Source organism: Magnolia sinica, chromosome 9, assembly GCF_029962835.1.
Source record: "Magnolia sinica isolate HGM2019 chromosome 9, MsV1, whole genome shotgun sequence".
In the NCBI taxonomy this organism is placed as follows: domain Eukaryota; kingdom Viridiplantae; phylum Streptophyta; class Magnoliopsida; order Magnoliales; family Magnoliaceae; genus Magnolia; species Magnolia sinica.
The window spans coordinates 85,131,623-85,147,489 of NC_080581.1; the positions used below are offsets into that span (position 1 = coordinate 85,131,623).

General features: G+C 39.9%; 1 protein-coding gene across 3 annotated transcripts in view; it reads left to right on the forward strand.

Annotated features, from left to right (window-relative positions):
• The first annotated feature begins 2,408 nt into the window (after window positions 1-2,408).
• Window positions 2,409-15,867, forward strand: part of LOC131255917 (disease resistance protein RPM1-like) — a 96,530-nt gene continuing 83,071 nt past the window's right edge. For all 3 annotated transcript variants that reach the window (XM_058256860.1, XM_058256862.1, XM_058256861.1), the window contains exon 1: window positions 2,409-2,654. The gene's annotated coding sequence lies outside the window, so the exon portion shown is untranslated. The remainder of the gene's footprint in view (window positions 2,655-15,867) is intronic.

Here is a 15,867-nt window from a genome sequence, read left to right on the forward strand (position 1 = left end):
TATATAGGTTGTCGTATGTTATGGATGAGTGCTGTAATTCCCGTGTAAAGGTGCTTTACCATGTTCTCTAACCTATTCAAGTTGAGGGCCATGTCGGTTATTGAGGGAGTGGATGCAGTTGATTGAGGGTCTTGTAGTCTTGGTGAGTTTGGTGGGTTGAATGATCGTCACCCTGGGCTAACATTACTACTTGTGTGCGAGTTCGAATGATTCTTTGGTAAGTAGATATGTAATGGTTGGGTAGGGCAGCGAACCCGCAGCTGATTTTTGAGCACAATGGTTATAGAATAACCCACTACTTTCTCATAATTGGTTATCTTTTTTGGTCTTTTTTTTATGTGTGTTTTTTTTTCTCCTTTTTATCTTTACTCTTTATTTTTGTGATTTTTTTTTTTTTTAGTTTTTTTTTAGAGTCTTTTTTAGAAATTAAGTGGCAAGTAGATGAAGAGATCAGTGTATACTGGATTACAAAATATAATCAGATGCAAAGGCTAGTGAGTACAAGAATTGTTGCAAATGAAACAAGACCAGTGTATACTAGAATGTAGAAGGTAACTAAGTACTTGGACCAGTAGATACTAGAATAATAGAAAAGGAAATGGGACCAGTGTGAACTGGAATCTTCAGTCGGTTAGTAGGTTAGGAAGTTAGTAAGGACCAGTATTATACTGGAATGGACTAAGTTTATGAATCCCCAAAGAAATTAGAAAAATATAGTGTTTCAAGTCGAGCCTAGACTAGTAGGGCTAGCATGTCCCCAGTAGAGTTGCATTTTGTGTGTGCTGCCCTGCAAATTTCTCAATCGCCCCGTCCCGTGATGAGTACAGAAGGAACGAAAGTTCACATGTCACGTCACTTTTGGGATGAAGCTCAAGTATGGGTGATTAGTTTGATTTGGCGTTACCACCTTGGCTGTGCAATACCTTTCCAAGGGAGTTAAAAAGGCACTTCTTACTTGTTAGAATGTTTTGGAGTAGCTAATAGACAAATTGTGACTTCAAAATCTACAGTCAATTGGAATCTACAGAATTGCCGAATGGACGAGAGGTCCAAGGAACCCTCTATTAGAATGACTCCTATACTGATCTACACCATAAATGCTGAGTGAGGGTCATGATTATGGAAAAGGAATGGATTAGACACCATTTTCCACCCATACACCTGTATGGTCTTTACTTGGCATGATTTTATTAATTTCTTTAGGGATTCTATAATAATTTGTCAGATTGATAAATTTAAAGAAAGAAAATGAGTAAAACTAATAATAAATAAAGAGAACTGCTTGGAATGTATAGAGTTGGAATTGATCTCTCTTCAACAGGCAGAAAGAAAGGGAAAATCAAACACTCTTATTTGAAAAGAGATGGCCGGACGCCTCTGACCGTACTCCTACTCTTCATTTGAGCTGCTTCGATGATCGACCATTGTGAAAATTGCTAATAGATTCGCCAATTAACTTAGGAAAATCTTTAGCTTTCACTCTCTAATCACTTCTCGGTTGTTTACCCTTACTCTCTTTGTTTGATCAATGAGGTGGGGAATTTATAGAAGAAAAATTAAGGTAAGAGGAGCTATAGGCTGTCACTGAGAGGAAACTAGGTTGATGGTGTGAGGGAACTAGATTGCTAGTACGAGGGTATTGCGTTACTTGCCTCTCATAGCGTAGCGTATAGGTTGTCGGTGAGAATGTGCCCTTCATTTATTAATGGTTTCTCCTCGCTCCTTTTATCCTTTTGTCATCGCTGATTAATACTTTGCCTCGTTAATTCAGTCCTACTAAAGCTTAATAAGGTGTATCTCATCACGTCATGCCTTATAATGAGCTTTAAAAATGGTTGGACGGTGTGAATTTAAGGCACCTACAACACTGTGAGTGATGAAGCTCCGGGGTCTCACCTAATCCTCTTCCACACTTAGAAGGTTGTGTGATGTAGCTCGGGTCTCACATAATCCTCTTCCACACTTGGGATGTTTTGTCGTAAAAGAAAAAAGAAAGAAAAAAAAAAAACCTATCCTTTGGCTATTGTTGTGCAATTTCTACTACACCGGTAAAGGATGAGGGCCCCTTCCCTTTAATAATTGAAGATATGGATAAGATTCTTTGTCGGCTACTTGGCTATAACGATTCTACACCGGGAAACCCAGGGTGTAATCGTGTGCTGAATAAGTTCTACGGAGCCACTGCGATGTATATGTCATTATCTATACCGTCCATCCATTTTTTCCACACATCTTAATATATAATCCCAAAACTGAAGCATATCCAAAGCTCAAGTGGACCACACCACAGGAAACATTAGGAAAATGGCATCTACGATTGAAAACATAAGGAAACATAAGCATCCTCCAGCCAATATTCGTTTTCACATTTTATTTTTAACAGTAGCCCACGAAAAGCAGGGCTGGCGAGGAATGATAAATATTTTACCAGACTGTCATTCATGTATGACTTTATTGTGGCCATAGCTCTCCGTACAATAATTGAAGCTGAGTTTCCTTTGCTTGACGCGTCCATAAGGTAGCAGCGTTTCTTTCGTGGAATGAAGAAGAGAGAATAAGTATCAATACCTCATTATAAACGAATGAATTAAGCAGAGGCATTCATCTTCTCATCCAACAAAGCTTGAAGATTACTTTAATGGCAGACAGTTAAGGTACGTTATTTTATTTTTTATTTTTTCTTGTTCATGATTCAACACACATGATCTTCGTATTGGAATCCAGTACTGAATAACATTCATAGGTGAACATTCTAGAAAAAAGTAATTACCCCAATTATCCATGTCATTACCATAGATTCCTAATATCTAAACGTTCACATACAACAGTACTGGATGTGAACTTTCTCATAAAACGGTTTACTTCCTGTGAACATGGTCAGGTAGATCATATGTTATCCACCGATTTGAATGGTATAGCCAGTGGAAGAGGAGTTGCAATCCTCAAGGGATTTGGAGTTTTGGAGAGCTTTTGGGGAAGGTGGGTTTTGATTTGGGAAGAGGAAGGGTGCGAATGGTGAAGGAAAATGGCAAGGAGGGGGTCTTAAACCCCTTTTGCAAAGGAAACGGATCAGATGGTGCACCACACACCAGCTATATAGCCGGTGTAGGTACGTGTCGTGCGAAGACGACCGGTGACGCTCCTCGAGCTCCAAGTTGTACGAACGGTTCAAAGGAGATCAAAGTTACATGGCCCCACGGTGATGTATTTATTATATCCACACCGTTCATCCATTTGTTGAGATCATTTTATAGTAATATACAAAAAATGAATCAATCCAAAGATCAAATGAACCCACCACAAATAGCAGCGGAGATAATGATTTTCACTGTTAAAATTTTCGTAGGGCCCACTGTAACTTTTATTTTCCATCCAATATGTTCATACGGTCACAAAGATAAGAGGAAAAATAAATTTCATATCGATCCAAAACATCAGGGAACCCTGAAAGGGTTTCAATGGTAGACGTTCAATCCCCCACTGCATTTTACAGTGTGGTCCACTTGATCATTAGATCTGTCTTATTTTTAGTCTTAAGCCTTAAGACGAGCTCAAAAAATAGATGGACAGTTTGGATATAATACATACCTCATGATGGGACCCACAGCACTTGCTGACATCAATACACCAGCTATATAGTTGGTGTGCGGTACATCCAGCCCCCACTCGCAGGACCTCCTTTCCCATCTTTCTTTCATTTTCTTAAAGAAAAAAAAATTTATGTGGACCCAGTCAACCGGGTCGAGCCAGGTCAACTAGGTTGCCCTGTCCCACTTTCTTGGCCAGCCATCCAGGGTCGACTGAGTCGACTGGATGGTGACTGGGTTGACTGGGTCATCCTAGTCCCCCTTTGGTCAGCAACCCGAGTTCAACCGGGTGGTGACAGTGTTGACCCGGTCACCCTGGTCCCCCATTGGTCACTAACTTGAGGTCAACTGGATCACCCCCACTGACTTGGGGTCAACTGGATGGATCCACTGTCTCAATTTCAGACATTTATTTTATTATTTATTATTTATTACCATTATTATTTTGTTTGCTTGGTGTGCCACATAATCGGAATTAACTACCTAATCTTAATTGATTTTCGGTCACTAATAAATGTATATGACCAGAACGTCACGTGAAAAGGGGAAACACGAATAGGAAGCATGGATAAACACATGCATCAATGTGGGCCCATGTGTAGTGCATTTAACAAAAAACCCACATGAATCACTCACGAATTAAACGTACTTTTCATCCCACCTAATCAATTTGCACCAAACATCCTCTCACTAGATTTCTCTGACTTGAAATCTATTTCCTCATTCGTCTCGGTCCACTCACTCAAGTACTTGTCCATGACTGGTCTCTAGCAACCGTTGCTCCTAAGAGCCAGATTACATCAATTTAGGGAAATCCCAAGTTTAAATTTTCTACAAATGAGTTCACACTAGTTAATAATCTAGGGGTTGGTTCCTAGGGTTCAATATAACTAATTTTCAAAATTATGTCTATGTCAACATATTCATTATGGTAAGTCCTTGGCCCACGATTCAGTTTAATCTCAAACTCATGATCTGATACTAACTTGTGATGTTCTGAATTTCAAGCGTTGAGTACATACTCAATCCCTGATATTTCAAATATCACTTAAGCCTTTTAGAAATGTCATTTGGTTAAGTGTCTACCAATTGTATCATGATCATGCGTAAGAAGTAAACTAAACAGTGTATAACATGGTTATCAAAAGTGTACAAGGAAAAAAAAATGGTCCCATACATGCATACATACATCCAACTAAGTTATAGAGTTCACCTAGCTAGGGACTCAATATACATGTCCAAACATAAAATGCAATAAGCGACCTCATCCTCAAAAGGAAACCAAACTAGTGGTCCTAAAATGTCACTTTACATTTGGTAGTCTGCACACTGGAAGTATAAGAACTCCTCGGTATGGTCCACATACTCCTCAACAAGTGTATTCTCTTTTAGGGCACCTACATCGATGAAATCGTTTGGTTGGTGTTTTAAAACGTCATGGTGGGTTGGGGTGAGTGATCAATTTAGTGTTATTATTTACTTAAGTTTCATATGTTATCAAACAAATACAGGAATGACATGAAAGCCCTATATTTGGCTATTTAAATACTTGAATGACATGAAATGCGTATGCGTGACCTGAGATTTAATTATACCAATATAAAACCACGTCAACACCATCACTAGTGAGGACGTCAACATATGCGTAATGGTTGGCCTGAAGCACAACCCAACAAATGTTATGGAGTGCATGATTAGCCAAGTGCTTATTAATGTTTAGTTCAAACAACAAGTTGATGAAGCTAGGATACCGTCGTCGAATCTCGGGTTTCTATCCAAATTACATGGGTCATTGCGACACTAGGCAACTCCTCACCAGTATCACTTAATCCATTTTGGGTTTCCATTATATCAAGTCCCTATACTTAAATCGGATTTATAGTAGGGTTAATCGTCCGGAGACGGCCACGACTAAGATAAAGGTCGTCACCCGACCTCAATGTGGAGAAGGCACACCACTCGTATCATCAATATCATGATAGGGTCGCGTACTTCTTACGTGTTAGCCGGTCACTACAGGGAGGCTCGTCACCTAATGTTTTACCAACGTGGCAACCTTGCCACCCCAGTGTAGGCCGACAGCCTAGGTATAGTGTCTCATACCAATATGTCTGACCCTCGAGTCTCAACGGATCGTATCACACTAATGATCATGAATGACCTCATTCTTTGGTGACGACCGACATGGTATCCCAGATTCCACAATGTGTCTCAAACGTTTATTATACATGCGATCGGGTCATGCAAGGGACTAATCTAATTGTCCAAGGAGAACCCTGGATAGACCGGCATTGGATGCAAGCAAGCCATGTAACTCCAACTACCGTCGATTGCCTAAGTTCTACCTTGGTCAGCTACATGAGTTGGGGTGGGTAGATTCGTCGACCATCCCTTGTTTTCAAGGTTAAGCAGGGCTTGACCTCTTCCTATCATAGCTTAAAATGACAAAATCAGTAATATAATATTTATTTGACATCAACGGGGTTTCAAACTTATCTCAAATAAAAAATGTACATGCAAGTGTAGTCGGAATTTACATGTGTCCACATTCAATACCCAACAAAATATGCAAATAACATGCCCAAAGTTATAAAAGAATTAAAAAAAAAAAAAAATCCTTTGAAATCTACCATTGCCATCTACAAACCCAATCAACCACCAACAAAGTAAGCATTAAAATGAGCATGCATTTCATCATACATATGATCTACCAATAATAATACTCTAATGCCCGGTTTTCAAAACCTGACTATATAAATCATTTTATGAAAACTCGAGTGTTAAACTTTAAAGACAGCCAAATTTCAGGTAATTTTCTTTTCTTTCTTTTTCAGAGTTAGTAGTTTAATGGAAGAAAAACAAATCGACATTAAAGAAATTCACATATACATTTAAAATATATAAGCGACTGCCCATAAGGCTTATACAAGCTAATATCTTAATACTTACAATTACAAAATGAAATAATTTAACATATAAAATAAAAAAAATTGTAACTATTTTTAAGCTATAAAATCACGTAGCTTCTCTTGGCAGATGCAGCCATGCATTCCTGATAAATATTATACCCTATTCCTCATCAATCTAGACATGAATATCATTTAAACCACCTGCAGGACCTGTACAGTTATATATTCGAGGAATGGGTGGCCAACTCAGTATAAATTCTCCTTAAGATTACACACCACCACATTATTTAAGCATAGTTTTAAATAAGAAAACATACAAAACAATCGATAATGCGATCTTATTTAAATGCATGGGTGCGTGACTGTAAATTAACTGGGGATGCACATCTAGTTGGTCAAATTAATGGACCTTTCAAACAGTCAATCCATTTATGCAAAATAATGAGCTTTTCAAACAGTCATCTCATTCATGCATTGTAACGAGTCTTTCAAACAGTCGACCCATTCTTAATAAGAGAATAAACCTTTCAAACAGTCAATCCATTTATGCAAAATAATGAGCTTTTCAAACAGTCATCTCATTCATGCATTGTAACGAGTCTTTCAAACAGTCGACCCATTCTTAATAAGAGAATAAACCTTTCAAATAGTCAATCCATTCACGCAAGAGAATAGGCCTTTCAAACAGTCAGCTCATTTAATTTGCAAGAGAATGGATCTTTCAAATAATTAACCTGCTCAAGTAAGAGAATGGACCTTTCAAACAGTTATTTCATTTAAGCAAGATAACGAGTCTTTCAAACAGTCGATTCATTCAATTTGTAAAGGAATGGGTCTTTCAAATAGTCGACTCGCTTACGTAAGAGAATGAACATTTCAAACAATCAGTCCATTTAAGCAATATAATGGGCCTTTCAAACAGTCGGCTCATTTAAGCAATAGAATGAGTCTTTCAAACAGCCGATTCATTCAATTGCCAATGACCGGGTCCTTCAAATAGTTAACATGCTCATGTAAGAGAATGAACCTTTCTAACAGTTAGTCCATTCAAAATACAAAAAGGGTCGTTCGAATGGTGCACTGATCTTTCAAACAGTCAATCAAACACCTAATAACGCCCAAGTGCCATGAATGCATGATTAGTCGAGCCATTAGTATTCCAATTTATAAGCAGCCAATTTAAGAAAGCTCAAAGGTTACTATGGGGGAGGGGGGCGTCACCCAACATAGGCTGACAGCTCGGGCATAGTGTCCCATACCACAATCCCTGTCTAATAAGACTCTAACTTAGGATGTTTAAGAGTGTCCTTGTCAACCAGTGGCTAATCATAGTTTAACAAATAAGACTTACCATCACATGGTTATACAAAATAATTCATCAAGCCGCTTAGGGCAAATATACAGTAATCCATGGATGGTAAGCCCGCAACGATATTCCATTTAATCCATCAGTCAAAGTAGCCACTAAGTTGAGGGTCCATTATAATTGCACTCAATTAAGTTACAACCTAAGTCAAAATGTATGTGTGTGTGTGTGGAGGGGGAGACCTACCTAATAAATATAGCAATTCAAGTTTTACAACAATCCTTAAGTATGAGAAGATATACAATACAACATATAGATATTCATACATGATAAATGTTGAGCATATAATTTGCTAATCAGATTCAATAACTAACATAAGTAATCATGAATTAAAGATGTCAGTTATCAATTAAAATTAAAATTGAACTATCACTTAAGCTAACATAGAAGATGAAAGCTTAAAGGGAACAATTCATCACCTTATGTTTTGAATCGCCCACAATGTTGCTAGGAAGTGTGCGCACCCTTAGAATCAAATCAACCTCATTAATCCAATCTGTAAGTTGACTTGACCTCAATTCGATATCCATGCTCCAATGTCACTAAATTCAGCTAGCCCATCGAGATCAACTCACCTCATGTCCCCCCAACTCGGATCGACCCGACAATCACAACATCGGTCTATCAGGTTTGAGGGAGAAACACCCTGCTAACTATTGAGTTTGATGATCCAGACCCAAAGCAAAACACACTCAAAACTGAGTCAGTAACTTACTGACTCAGTTATACAAGGATTGGAATCGGTTCGACTCGGTTAGGAGCTGAAAGCCAACATCTTCTCTCATCTTCTTCTTCGATTCTACTTTTTCTTCCTCTCCTTCTCTTTACTTCTATTTTCTTCATTTTGTTTTCTTTTCTCTCCTACTATGCCTAGTAGAGTGGATGGGTTAGACTAGGCCCAACCCATATCCAACATCCTAACTCGACTCAACTGAGTTGAGCAAGTCAGCCATACAACTATTGACTCGACTCGACTCGACTTGATGTGAATTACACCCCACTCAGTAGCCCGATCCGCTCTCTATACTCTCTCATTTCTCTCCCTCTCCCTCTCCCTCTTCTTCCTTTCTCCTTCCTCTCTTCCTCTTCTTTTGCTATAACGACCAACAAGGTCCGGACATGACCTAGCTGAGTCAGAGTGAGTTCATTACTAAGCTCAAGTTGAGCTGGTCTGGTGACGCCCCCGCGCGCACACACACACACACTCTCTCTCTCTCACTACCTTCCCTATCTTCCTCTTCTTACCCTCTCTCTCTCTCACCTCTATTTCCTTCCTGCTCCTTCCCTTTTCTCACCATGTCAACGAACTAGGACAGAGCTAGGCTCAGCCCAACTCGGACCACGACTCGTCTTGCCCTGGTGCGACACAGCAGTGATCCCCTCTCTCTCTCTCTCTCTCTCTCTCTCTCTCTCTCTCTCTCTCTTCGGTTTCTATTTCTAAGAAGGAAAGCCCTAAAAGGGTAGCCTATATAAGCTATACTAATCCATTTCTAGATGCCCTTAATCGTCAGATTGGCTATGAGCCAACGACTCTTAACCGATCGAATTTGAGACAATGATCGTAACTTCTAATTGCATGGCCCCTATTAGTCACCAGGGAGGAATTTCTGAGACCATGGCCACCCTAATGAATGTCTTAAATAAGTGAATGGGCCTCACCAACCACTAATTAGTTTCCCGATCAAATGAAGAAGATGACCCAGCTGTTAATGGTGGGTCAACATCGACTGGCTGATCTTATAATTAGTAATGTATAGATGGTGTGGATTTGTCCCATGATCATTGTGGGACCCACCACATGTGCGGTTATTAGCATTTTCACTTAATGGATCTTGGTTTCAACATTTGGCGGCGACTCTCTTGTTTCAATTGAAACCCCATAGTGCAGAGTGAATTGGGGGCTGGGATGGTCTAGAATGGAAGGTTGAGATGGAAAGGAGTGGAGGCATGTGGATCACAACATCTGGCAGCAGATGAAACAAGATTTCTAGTTTCAAAAATAAGATGGCACGCAAGTCTGGTTTGGGCTAAAAATCGTGTGCATGCACATGGGTTTCAATGTGTAGGAAGGGCGAGGGTTTGGTCAGATTTGAATGGCCAATGAGATGGACGATTTGGACCATCCACTTTATCCTTGAAAGTGGCCCATCTAATGATCGAACATCATTTGTTTGCTTGCTGGCGAAAACATGAAAGAGGGAGGAATTCTTTCTCTTTATGGGAAACCACGGGTCAAACCCGGTTTGACCGTGTCTATGGTCTGGTGTACCGCAGGTGAACGCTCAATATGGAACACAGCCAATTGTGGGGTCCACAATGATGTTAGATGAAATTCACTCCATCCATTTGGTTTGGGGGTCCCCACCAGGGCCTCTGACCAAAAACCAGGCATATCCAAAACTTAGGTGGGCCCCACGACTTGATTTGGGCCCCATTTGCAGATTCCCTTCAATCCGACGGTCGAGTCATCTTTAGATCCAACCTTCACAGTTCCTAAGGGTTCTTAGTCGCTCCTAGAAGAAATCTAATGGTTGTTACTGTAATCGGATGGTTGGATTATCTACCTATGTAATGGATTTCAACATGGAGTGACGTGGCTTGATAAACGGTGGATCTAGTGATTTGGATCTCAATTTAAGATGATCTAAGGTTAGGGCATTCCATAGTCCACATTGAACAATTTCAATGGTTTCTAGGGCTGTCTAATTATGACCTAAAGGTTGATTTTATAACCCAGTGTTTGAATTAGGGAAATCAAGTGTTGGAACGATCGACGAAACATTGTAGATCTCGTTGTTTAGACTCTTAAATCTAGGATGAATAATTTGATGGTTGAGCTCGCGATTAAATAAGTTCCTAATCTAAACTAGTGATTGGTCTTATAATTGTATGGTTGGATTTGTATGAATTTAAGTAGATTGTTAATGACCATGATATAAGATGAACAAATAGTGGACCGCATGATCTAATGCCTGTGATAGACATTGTGCAGTTAAATTGCCTACAGGGTGGTTGAAATCTTAAATTAGGTTTCTCTGATGACTTGATGATCTATCTTGAAGATCAATGTATGGATGGCTTAATATATGGATGGGGAATACTTTCAATGGTCGGATTTAGATTGGAATGACTGTGAGTATCCAAGTTAGGTTGGTATTTATACTAAGTTATCTCACATGATAACACCGGAGTACTGAAAAGTACGAGATATTACAAACACAAACAATGATTATTATAGCAAAGCATTTAAGGCATACTTGACTTAAGGATTTCTACAAAATCAAAAGGGATCATAGTCTATCACCCTCAAGGGTTAATAAATAGAAACCTGGGAGAATAATTTGCACCTTGCGTTAGCTCGCCCAACTCGGATTTGTTTCTAAAGTTAGGATTTTGAAAAGAGTCACCGAAACCTAAATGATTTGAACAAGCCTTGTAATGTTTAGAAAAACTCAACCCTAACATCATGATTTGGGGATCTAGGTTCGAATTTTACCTTCAATGATTGTGGACGGAGATCCAACGAAGGATTTGGTCATGGTTAGATCGCCAATTGGACGAGAAAGAAGCAACCTTCACAATCAGTCTCCCTCTCACACACAATTTCCCTTTCTCCTCTCTCTCTCTCTCTGTCTCTCTCTCTCTCCTCCCCAAGGCTAGGGTATGAAAACTCGTATGAGGAGAGGGGGTGTGAATAAAAAGGTATTTATAATACCAGAATGTACACAAATGGCTCTAAATGATAAGTCTTCATTATACTAACCCTATGGGGGCTGGTTTCGAACCATGAGAGCCTACAGGAAAGTATGCAAGTCGATCCAAGTTAGGGGACGAGTGCCCCATTAGGGGATCTATATTTGGACAGAGTCATCCGACGATCGGACATGCCAATCAATGGATAAGGTCCCAAATTCAGTTTGACAATCACTATTGGTTGATCGAGGGCACGGCTATATAGATATGCGTAGGGGAATATCTTAAGTCAATGCTCCGAGTTTGGCCATGATTTGACGATCCAAAGGTCATAACTTTGATAAATGGGTCAGGTGATCATTTCACTTAAATCTAGGCTATTAACTAAGATAATCGCACAACTCATGCACCTAACTTGTGGGCTGAAGTTCAGCGATTCGAGGTGTCACCTTGTCTCGAAATTCGCAATGGACATTAAGCATGGTAAAACGGATGCTAATTTATAATTTTGAGACCGATAGACTAGAACGTGTGGTGTAACCCTAATTTAGTTAACTTAGGTATTTATGGAGTATGTTAACTCTTGAGACTCCTTGTAGGTGTCAACAAGTGGAGGAATTGTCTAAATTCACCCACCCACCTATTTGTGATGTGCAGGAATGGTCGTTCGACTCCAATTTCCTTAAATCTATCATTTATAGCATAATTAAGGAATTAAGTTGGACTAGTACGACCATCTAATAGCTTCACTCGCGTATGAACTGGGGTCTCTATGCAGAATTTTATAGAACGTTACAACCATGTCCCCTGCTTCTGATCATTTTTGTCAATTGGATCTCATAACCTTTAGCCAAAATTTTCATTTGCATATCTCACGAAGATACACTGTTTTGCCTTGTCATCAAGTTTGGACCGCTCTTCTTTTAGAATATGCACAAATGATAGGCAACTAAACACCTTTAGGTGTTCATAGGAAACATATTTTTTGGTCTATACGCTTTTTGCAACATCTCTATTTAGAGGAGCTGAAAGATATAGATTAATTAAGCATCAAGCAATACACAACATTTCTCCAAAATAATTTTGGTAATTTGACATGCCAAAGCATAAACCTGATTCTATCTAAAATAGTGAGATTCATTATTTGTACTACACCATTATACTATGAAGTCTTAGGAATGGATTGCTCCTACCTTTTTGTTACACCATTGTAGTGGCAGAATATCAAATCCATGAGATTTATTTTCCATCTAAAATATTCACAACGTTACAAAGACCAGGAAACACAAATATCAGCTTGATCAAAGCTTATGTGGCTGAAGAAGTTTTCAACAGTAGGCATCAATTCTCACTGTTTACTCTAGTGTGGCGCACTTGATCATTGGATCTACTCAAGCAACTAAATTTCTTGAGAATTACGTGGACCAATTAGAAGTGGCTGCTTAGGAATTCCCTGCGCCTTCAGCACATCCTGATTGTCAGGGATCGTAAATTTCTGTTGTCCTTCATCCTGATTGATCCACATCATCATTTACATGGTCAGCACTGCTGCAGTAAATGCAGTGTGTGATGACGTGGCTCAATCAAAATTCCTATTGGGAAATTGCCCGTACTCGCCTCGAAGTGGGTCAATTACCTCGATCGCTACGACACTCCATATATTCCCTAAAGGGCCTTCTAATAGCTTTTGGAGATTGTTTCAGACGAAAATGCCCCTGACCTTCGTTCAGTAGTTGCACGGTTTTCTAGGGACTAAGAAGTTACGTAGTATTTAATGCTAGTAAAGTGATGTGTACGGAACCCTTTTTGCACATGGGCAAGGACTAAACTCGTGGGGCCCATATTGATGTATGTGTATAATCCATGCCGTCCATCCTTTTTACCGTGTCATTTTAGGGCTAGGGCCCAAATATCAGCCTGATCCAGAGCTCGCGTGGGTCACATAATAGAAAATAATGGTGACAATAGAACCCACTGTTGAAATTTTCCAGGCTCACAGTGATGTTTGTTAGAAGCGAACATTGCCCAAGTCAGGACTTTTTGGGCGCATGCCAAGCTGGCCGACAGGGTGGACAGAACAGATCTCCCCATTGTTGGCCTCAGGCTATTGTACCAATGGCTATCCTTTCATTTGGCAGTAAAGGAAGTGAACATGTAACAACCGCGACCCATATAACATGGGAACCATGACCCATATAACATTATAACTACGACCCATGACAACCACGACCCGTATAACATGAGAACTACGACCCTTACTACATTACAATCACGACCGTTGCCACATTACAACCATGACCCAGGTATGAGTCGTGGTTGATATGTTATATGGATTGTGGTTTTCATGAGGAAAGGGTTGTGGTTGTCATGAGGTAAGGGTGTGGTTGTCATGTTATGCGGGTTGTAGTCTTCATTTTATAGGCCTTAGCAAGGACCAACTAGTGGGGCCTACATTGATGTATGCAAATAATCTATGTCGCCCATCCTTTTTATCGTGTCAACCACGACCGTTACCTCATGACAATCATGACCCATTTAACACGACAACCATGACTCATATATAATGACAACCATGACCCATGGAAACGACGACCCATCACAACCACGACCCATATCACATGAAAACCACGACTCCTTATTACATGACAACTACGACCCATGAGATTTCTCATTGATGACTAGGGGCATACCATTTCTGTAATTGAGCTACAGGGTTAAATAACAGTTCTCTTCAACGGCACCCAACGAAGACCCATTACAACCATGACCTATATAATATGACAACCACGACCCATATAACATGACAGCTACGACCTTTACGCCATGACAACCACGACCCATATAGCCTGCATTTCCTGCTCTTGCAGTCTATCAATAGTCATATCATATTTGAAAAATGCCAGACTAACTTATTTACGGAGGGGCACGTTACTTTTCTAACTTTGATGGACGGTAAGGATCTTATGTGCATGTAAGGGTCATGGTTGTCATATAATCTGGGAGCAGGAAATGAGAACCACGACCCATATAACATGACAACCGCGATGGTCGTAGTTGTAATGTGGTAAGGGTCGTGGTTTCCATGAGGTAAGGTTCGTAGATAAAAATCTAAGGTGGAATACACCACAGGATATCTTTTTCTCTCATATTATATGGGTCGTGGTTCTCGTGTTATATGGGTCGTAGTTCTCATGTTAAATGGATCGTGGTTTCATGTGATATGGATCGTGGTTCTCATTTCCTGCTCCCAAATTGCATGACAACCATGACCCATACCTCATGAGAACCATGACCCATACAACATAACAACTATGACCCACCACCATGTATGTGTTTCATCCATGTTGCCCATCCTTCTTGCTATGTCATTTTAGGGCTAGGGCCCAAACATCAGCTCAATCCTGTGCTCATGTGGCCCACATAATAAAAAATAATGGTGATTGTTGAAAGTTTCTAAGCTCACTGTGCTCATCTTTACACGTCATGTAACTATAGCAATCTTACATGACACCTACCTACTGCAGCTAGGAAGCGGATTGCATACTGAGTAACTCGGTACGCTAAGGGCTGTTTGGGCGGTGGGATTAGAAGGGATTAGGTGGGATAGGATTCATGGAAAAGCTTGGAATTTCATTAAATGGAATTGCATTGGGTCCTGTGCCAATTTCACTCAATGTTAGCAAGTTGTGTAGGTCCCACCATGATGTGTTGGCTATATCCACACTGTCCACACATTTATCGAGATTATTTTAGAGCATGGGCCAAAAAATCAGGTAAATCTAAAGCTCAAGTGGACCCCACCATAGAAAGTAATAGAGATTGAATACTTACCATTGAAAACTTCTTTGGGGCCACATAAGTTTTGGATCCACCTCATTTTTAGGCTCATGCTATAAAATGAGGTTACAAAACAAATGAACGGTTTAGATATAACACATGTGTGTTATTCTTGGTAATTTCAAATGATGGTGGGTATATCCATTTAATGTACCACCGTATTATCAACAAAGCAAGGCATTAATCTTATCCCATGGCAACGGAGGACAATCCCTGCCATGGGTAATAATTATGTTCTTTGGATCCCATCCCACCTAATCCGTTCTAATCCCACCGCCCAAACTGGCCTAAGCGTATTGACTAAACTATGTGGGGCCCAACATGATGTATTTATTTTATCCACTCGTAGATACATTTTATAATCTAATTTTAATAAATGGGACCAAAAATAAAGCATATACAAAGCTCAACTGGAGCACACCACATGGAACAGTGTGACTTGAACATCTACCGTTGAAAAAAAATTTGGGTAGAC